Raw genomic sequence first — 7,949 nt, 5'->3', positions numbered from 1 at the left:
AGTCTACTTTATTTTGTTCCTCTTTTTTTTTTTTTTTTTTTTTTTTTTTTTTTTTTTTTTTTTTTGTTTAATTGCACAGCAAGCACTTGTCTCAGTCTTACAAGTAAGTCAATTCCATGCAGGGCTGCAGCGAATTGATTTGAGATCTGTGGATGAAAAGCAGTGAATTACTGCCAAGCATTGTTATATTGTGAAAGTTGAAAGCACATCATGTGTGAGTATCCTCATTATTCCCAAGGAGAGGTCACTCTGCAGATCAGGATTGGTGCAAGAAAGGAAATCAATGTAGAAAGAACAGGAAAGTGAAAAGTGCATTGGCTGAGGCAAGCATTAGAATCCTTCATTCTCTGCTTGGATGTTGGAAGAGAAACCTTTTTCTTTCAGGTCTTGAGAAAAAGGATGTACAAGCAAAAGGGTAAGAATTTACTTCCATGGGGTAACACTATCCTGCTGCTTTCATTAGAGTGGGAGATGTTCACTTTAATGACCCTGCCTCTGAATGGGTCCCTCTGTCACGTAGGAGTAGTTCCTGGTGGCCTGTATCCAAATGTTTCTTTTGGTGGCTCCTAAGGGGACTTAAAAAGAAATTGCAAACTTCCTCACAACCTCTTGAGCACCATTTGGGGAATAGAGGAAAATTGTTTGCATTTTTATATGTTATGTTATACATTTCTCCAGCTGACTCATTTCACTTTGTCGAGGAAACTTACACAGGCTTTGCAGATGGTTTTTTTCAAGTGTTCTTCCTAACAGCAGAAGTTGAAAAGTTTAGTGCTTGCGAGAGGGGCTTCCTCTACCATGCCGTGAAGGGCCTGGATCTCAGTCCCAATATGCTGCAGGCATCCAGCAGGAAACTGCTCTTTGTCTGCTCCCAACTAGCTGTCTGTGGTAGTGCTCTGGGGCCCCAAGGGTTAATTTCCCAAAATTCTTCACTGGAACTTGCTAATAACTTCCATATGTACCCATGTGTGTGCTCAGGAGGGGCCCCACAGCCATCAGCTCTTGTAATAATACTTGATTACCTCTGACATAAAGGTCTGTATGTTGTTAGGGATCAGGATTCACAAAAATTCACAAAAAGACACAAGTTTGTGCAAAAACACTTTAAAAATGTATTAACATTTGGTCATCCTCAGTGATTTCTTAGGTAGTCAAGCTTCAAAATCAAGTCTGTGTACACACCGGATTGTGGGTAAGGTCTCAGTTTTGACCCTTACCCCGTTGTCCCTCTAAAAATGTGTATTTAGTCTTATGTGTCATTAATCTTTAAGTGTGCAATACCCCTTAATTTACAACACACCTTGGCTAGGGAAATGTGAAGGGTTTGTCTGATGGAGTTCGTTTTGCCCCAGTTCCTCAGATGTTTGGCATCTGTACAGTTAAAGCTGCATGCACTGGAGCTTTCTGCCTGCCCTGTGCCATTCCCTGGTGCAAAGGCCAGGCTGCTGGGGGCAGCCTTCAGAGAGAAGGCAGGTGTCAGAGGGAGAGGGAGATGTGGCAGAGTCGCTCTGAAACTCCTGATGCCTCCCTGCAGAGCTGCCTGGGTCTTGGCAGGCTCCTGCTGCCTTCTGATCTCAGCTGGGGCTGGCGGAGCTGAGGTTTTGATTCAGGCAAAGCAAAGTACTTCCAAACGTTTCCTATATAAGGGCTGGCTCAATAGTAGGACTCTTCAGCCAGAAAAGAGATGGCTGAGGTCTGTGGCAGAGATCTGTAAAGCCTGAATGCTATGGAGTAAGTGACCATGTGTTTTCTTAAAAATCCAGGGAGGCGTCTGATGAAATACTTCAAGACTCAAAAGGAGACATTTCTTCATGTGACATATAGTAGCTTAAGCTCTGGAAATCCCTGCCACAGGCCACCTGCAAGGCTAACCTCTATGTGGGTACAAAAAGGGATTAATGGTGATTGATGGAGCACCTCTGGAGGAGGAAAAGCAGAGTTGGAAAATAGGGGAGAGGCAGGATCCAGGTGGAGCTTTTGAGTTCTATGCTATGGCAGGAGTGTGGGAACAAGGCAGCCTAGGCTCAGCCTGAGGCTCAGCAGCACAGGGGGCAGCCCAGGCTAGCTGAGCCAGTGGCTTGGTGAGGGACAGCTGTGCTGAGCTCCCAGAACTGTGCTGGGCCTCTTGAGACACGGGTCTGCACCTGGCAGACCTGTACACCCTCCCTGCGGTGCAGTTGCGTGCCCCAGAGTTTGATGGTAGCCCCAAAGGGAGCAGCCCTCGGGCGCTTCTTCCCAGCTTTCACAAGCAGAAAAATTGGGACACCCATCTGATGCCTGGAGGCAAGCATCAGCACAGGCTGAGGATAAAACATCACCATCAGTCAGAATGAGTGAAGGAGCCTGAATTGTCAGCTGGGGGCACTGGGGGAGGCCAGCATCAGCCCGAGGTGACGGCTGGTGGGGGCAGAGCTGGGGGCTCCCAGCCTGACTAACTGCATGTCAGAAAGGAGCTGCAGAGCTTTGAGAAGCAAAGCACTAGGCAGGCTGCTAGGTTCATCCATCCCAGAGCAAATGACTTGCATACACTTTTAAATATTTTTGCCTCCTGAGCTACCTGCTTTCCCAAGACACCATCCTTGCCATCAGAGCTCTCAATCTTTGAGCTGGTCCCAGATGCCACTGAAATCAATGACCAGATTATTGTTCCTCTCTGAAGATTTTGGATTAGGCCTCCCTGTTTTGTCAGGCTGATGTGAGCAAAATGTGGGTTTTCCACACTAAACATAATCAAAACAAACCCTGCTCCCACTGGTTTGTGCAACAAATCATGCTGGGGGAATTGCTGGCATTCGGCATGATTAGCCCAAGTGCAGATGCCTTCCAGCTTGTAAACAATAGCCTAAAGGATTGGAGAGGATCACAAACAAAGCACTTACAGAGAAGACAGCATTTTCAAAAGGGACTTGAGAGCTTATGTCCATTGGGGGTTTGTCTTTTAAAAATAAACTAGAAGTAAACAAATTGACAGAGACGGCTCTGAAGGATGTAGGAGAATGAAAGTGAGGAGACTGGATATAATACACCAAAATTAAGTAGGGGAAAACTAGACAGGGCTAATGGGGCCTCTTAAACTCTTCAACAAGATGTCCCACAGCCTTAGGGACGGGCAGACATTAGAAACCTCATCTGTCCTTGTGAATGAAGCCAGGTGGGATATGTAAGGGATGCAGGAGAAAACCCTTCTTCAGTTCACTGGACAAAAAAAAATCTCTAAAAAGCACTGAGAGGAACAAAAGGATCAGGCAACTTGTGCTTGTTTTACAGTGGTTCAGTCTGAAAGGGAGGGTCCCTCCTCAAACTGCAAACTAGTGACAAATTGCTGTGATTTTCAGACTGAAAACTGTCCAAGTCACGTAAACCATAGTTTTTGTATTGTGCTTATAATTATTTTTTCTTAATCTCATTTCTATATAGGGTTTTTAAGTATGGGCTGATTATTTTCAATTATGTCTCATTTCTCCTGGCCCTGGCAGAGTGAGGCAGCAAGTGCCCAGCTTCACACTCAAGAGCTCCTGCAAGGGGACAGCAAGGTTCGTGGCACTGATGGTTACTCATTTAAGGACATGGTGAATGGCAGTTGCAGCCAGAGCGCAGCAGTGTCTCTGTAACTGAGATGGTGTTGCAAGGAATGCTAAATCCAGAAAGATGTGAGCACCCTCACGCTCTCCCTGTTGCTGTGTGTGCGGAAACACGCAGTTAATCCCTTTGTTTAAAAGGTTCAGGTAGCAGCTATGCTGATCACAGAGCATGAGGTGTTTGCCAGGTTCTTGCTGCTAGACTTTCAGTGCATCTTGAGTTGTTTTGGAATCCATGGAATCTCAAGCCTAGAATAATACAGGTGCAAATCCAGGTGTTCCTGGTAGTATCCAGCCTCCATGTTCTAAGTGCTTCAGTACTGCAGTTGTTCCTTCTGCAGTACTGAGTTAGGAAGGATTGATGGTTCCTTTTATCCTTGGTCTTCTGTAAGGAGCTCTCCTAGGCATTGGGATGGCAGAATGGCGTGGTGGAGAACATGAGCTGAAGATCTTTTCCTGCTCTTCCAGACTGTGCAAGGAATCAACCAGATATGAAGGCAAGTCTAATGTACGTGCTGAGATACCTAAAATAAGCCATGCAAACAAATCAGTCGTATGTTATCCAGATGGGACTGTTCAAATCCAATAATAGCAGTAAAGTGCTCCTGAACTCTGCAGAGAAAAAGATTATAGAAGGATCAGGTATAATTATAGTGCCTTATTATTACCCTTCTCATCATTCTTTCTAACAAAGCTTTTCAATAGGATGGAAAAACTTCTTGCAGGAGATCCTAATGTGTTTGCTGGCACAAACATATTAGGGAGGATTTTTTCATTCTTCCTTCCAAGACTATTCAAGTTAGTCCTTGTAAGTGGCATTACTAAATATCATAATGATCTATACTATCTTTCAGATGAAACCTTCTTCAGCATCTTTTTATGGCCTTGACTGCAGCAAACCCTTCTCCAGAAACACCTCACTGTTGCTACCTCTAATGAAAGCACCAGCAAAAATTCCCCTGCACTGCTCTGATCCTTGCTTTGATACAAGCCCTTCCAAGCAGGGTTAAGTAATACCCTTGAAATACTAGTGTCTGCAAGTGGCTTGTCTGTGTACTGCTCCATGTATTCCACCTGGAATATGGGTGGAATCATTCAGCAAGGATTCCCTACTTTGGAGAAAGTCATAGAGCTGGAGGTATATATCTGCAAGGTGTTCTCCCCTGCCTGAGTCCCATCTCCTCTGAACACCAGCAGTGCTTGTTAGAAAAGTCCAGGGTTATCAGAATCAGACCACAGGCAAAATGAGTGAGGGGAACACACATCCTGGCCTGCAGGTTGGTCCTGTGGGCTGGCACCACTCAAGAGAAGGGGAAAAAAAACCCTGGCATTTATTCAGCAGTATCCCTTCCCAGATCACTGCAGATGCCTGGAAATACTGCTGAAGAGGAGCCTGACAGTGCAAGGGAGCCAGCTCACCTTGGAGGCAGAGCCACACAGTAGCTCTGAAACCCAGTGTGGACTTCCCAGGGAGGGGATTTTTCACAGGAGGGAAGTCCCAGGCAGCACTTCCACTTCTGCAGCTCCCCCAGCCTAGGGAGCAACTTGCTATGGGGAAAAGCTGTCGGTGAGCATGTGGATGGTAAAAACTCTACCAACACACCTTGTTCTTAATCTGCAGCACACCCTGCATTGCTATCCTCATGGCCCTGATTTAGTGAATCCCTTGCACCTCTCTCAGCTTGGGGACATGCCTGTACCTGTGCCAAGTGTTGCAGTGCAGGACAGCATCTCTCCCAGGCTCCATGGCTCCATGCCCTGCTCACCTGCAAGTCCTGGGCAAACCAGGAGGAGAGGCAATGTGGTTTGAACAGATGCAGCAGGTTTGGAGGGGACGCATTAGGTTTATTTCTTGGGCTGGGGGGAAGGGGTGATTTGTGATATGGGTCTTTCTCTTCTCATCTCCCCTGAGCACCTTGGCAGAGCCTTGCTCTCAACTCAATGAAAGTAGGGCAGAGTCTAACCACATTTCAAGCTGTCTGTGTTTTTGGATTCTGGGTAACTGTGATCTTTATCTGTTCCTAGAAGAGATTTAAACAACTTATAAACCACAACTGGGCAGAGATAATAAAGGAAGCAGTACTGGGGTGGGGAAGGATTTCCCCAGAGTGTACAGAGTGAGGGGAGGAGAAACCATGGGCCCAGCTGTGGCAGAGGGTCTCAGCATGGTGGGACACAGAGGGGGTGCCTTAGGGAAACCCCAGCAGTATTAGTAGCTAGGTATAAAATGTTGGTACGTGTATATACATGCATATATATATATATATATATATATATATATATATATATATATACATGTATAAAGAGCAGGTGTAGATACAATTAGTCACAGATGTCTCAACCCTGCTACGGTATCTATATAGTCTCAACTCCATGCACTTGCTCCTGTTGAGGTTTGTGTCTCCATGCAGGCAGGATATGCTTCCTCTTATACTCCGAGGTTTTTTGCATTTCTCATTCCTGTGGGACTCACACCTGTCATCATGCAGTTCTCCAGGGAAAGGAGACCTCCTTCCATTGGAGGGGTTGGAGGGTGTTCAGGCTCAGTGCCTTACCTCCAGGCCCACAGGGAGGTTCACAAAACCCCTCCCAGGTCTCCCCATAGCCTGCAGCAGCCTTGGATGCTCCCAGCGCACTCAGCAGTGGTCTGTAAGGGTTTGAAAAACAAAACCCAATGATGTTTCTCTTGCATAGGGTCAAAACTACAAATCCTTGTCCTGTAGTTCTGTCAGCCAGGAATGTAGACAGCAGGTGGGAAATTCAGGGGTAGGGAGGAAAACAGAATGAAACACATTTCTGTATTGGCAAAAATCCTAGCAGAGATGTGGTTCTTTCAGCACATGTTTTTGCCAGGATCCTTTATTTAGTTTTCATAGCCAGAATAGGGCCTGGTGGCAAAATTATGTTTTTCCACCCTAGGAGGGTGTGCTATTACAGCTGTATCAGCCTGCATATTCTCCACAGTCCACAATCAAAGCAAAGCTGAGGAATTAATAGAAAGAAAAAACAATATATTCACTTGCCAATAAGATACTTAGCTACTTAATCCTTTCCCAGCTTTCCTCCTGGGAGCTGGCAGAAGCCTGGAGTGCATGAGGAAACCTGTGCCAATCTAAAGTGGGGTGTGAGTGCACTCCAATGTCTGCTGTGGGGGTCCATGCTGGTTCCCAGGGTCACTGCAGCACAGCAGCAAGATTTAAGTCCCTGGATCAGGCGGACCTAACATGGCCCGCTCTGCCCTGGCCTGTTCTACTTCCCAATGTCCTGAGGTGAAAAGCTCCTGCAGGCTGAAGAAAAGGTCCCAAAAATAAACCAAAAAAAGGGAAGACATTAAAAGGAAAAAGAAAGAAAAAACAAAAGCCAGGAAAAGGGAGAGAAAGAGCATGCAAGGGAATGAGGTGGTTTGGGTGAAAGGGAGTGCAGGGATTTCTTGAACTAGCTTGGGTGAGGGTGGGGGAAGCAGCTTAGATTCAGAGTCAGCTGTGGGGCAGGCTTGGGTACCTGGGGGCAGTCAGAAACTGTTGCCAGGCTGCAGGGAGCTGGGGTTGGCACAACTTGGTTGGCTCCAAGCAGGGCTGAGGCCCAAGGAGTTTTCCTGCACAGACAAGACCAGAAGGGCCATCTGGCGAGGCCATTGCTGGCACGAGCCAGTCCTGCAGCTCCCTTGCAACTGCTGCCATCTTGTCCAACATGATCCTCCCTGTGTGTGCCCTGCACAGCATATCCAGCACCTGCCAAACTTCCTGCCTGCCCCCCTTCACCCCCAGCAGGGGGGATGCACAGCCCTTCGCTCAGGACACTTTCAGAGCCTGATGTGCACACCTGAAGGCATGCAGCTGGTGAGCAGGGGCTCAGGGGCTCCTGTTTTAGGAAAGCACTGCTGGCAGCTTGCCCTGCTCTTCCCAGCATCCCACCTCAGCATTTTTGCTGCTAATAGGAGAAAGTTTGGGCTGGCCTGGACGTGGCATTGAGGGGCTGGTGACACATCCTGTGACCGTGGGAGGGCTGTGTGCCTGCTACTCCTGTACTCATGCTCCCGTGGGGGCTGTCGAGGTGTGTGAGTCTGTGGCTGTTTGTGGGGACACTCCTTTGAGCCTGCCCCTGCTGAGACAGCCACAGCAAGCTGAACACCATTACCAGCACCTTGACTAGTGCAGCATCACTGGTCACTGGGATGAAATAGGTACTTGGGCTTTGCTTGTGGTGGAAGCATCCACGCGTGGTGCCAAGAGGCCTCTGCAAGCTGAGAACTGTCATTCCTAATAAAACTGTGTTCCTCACTAGCCCAGGCAAGAGTTTCCAGAGCACCCTCGGCACAGAAGGGACGGCCGTGAGTGCGGAGGCGGTGCCAGGGCTGGAGGCAATGCCGCC

Source organism: Melospiza melodia, chromosome 4 (genome assembly GCF_035770615.1).
Source record: "Melospiza melodia melodia isolate bMelMel2 chromosome 4, bMelMel2.pri, whole genome shotgun sequence".
NCBI lineage: Eukaryota > Metazoa > Chordata > Aves > Passeriformes > Passerellidae > Melospiza > Melospiza melodia.
The sequence above is the reverse complement of the archived record's forward strand: the minus strand, read 5'-3'. Positions refer to the sequence as shown.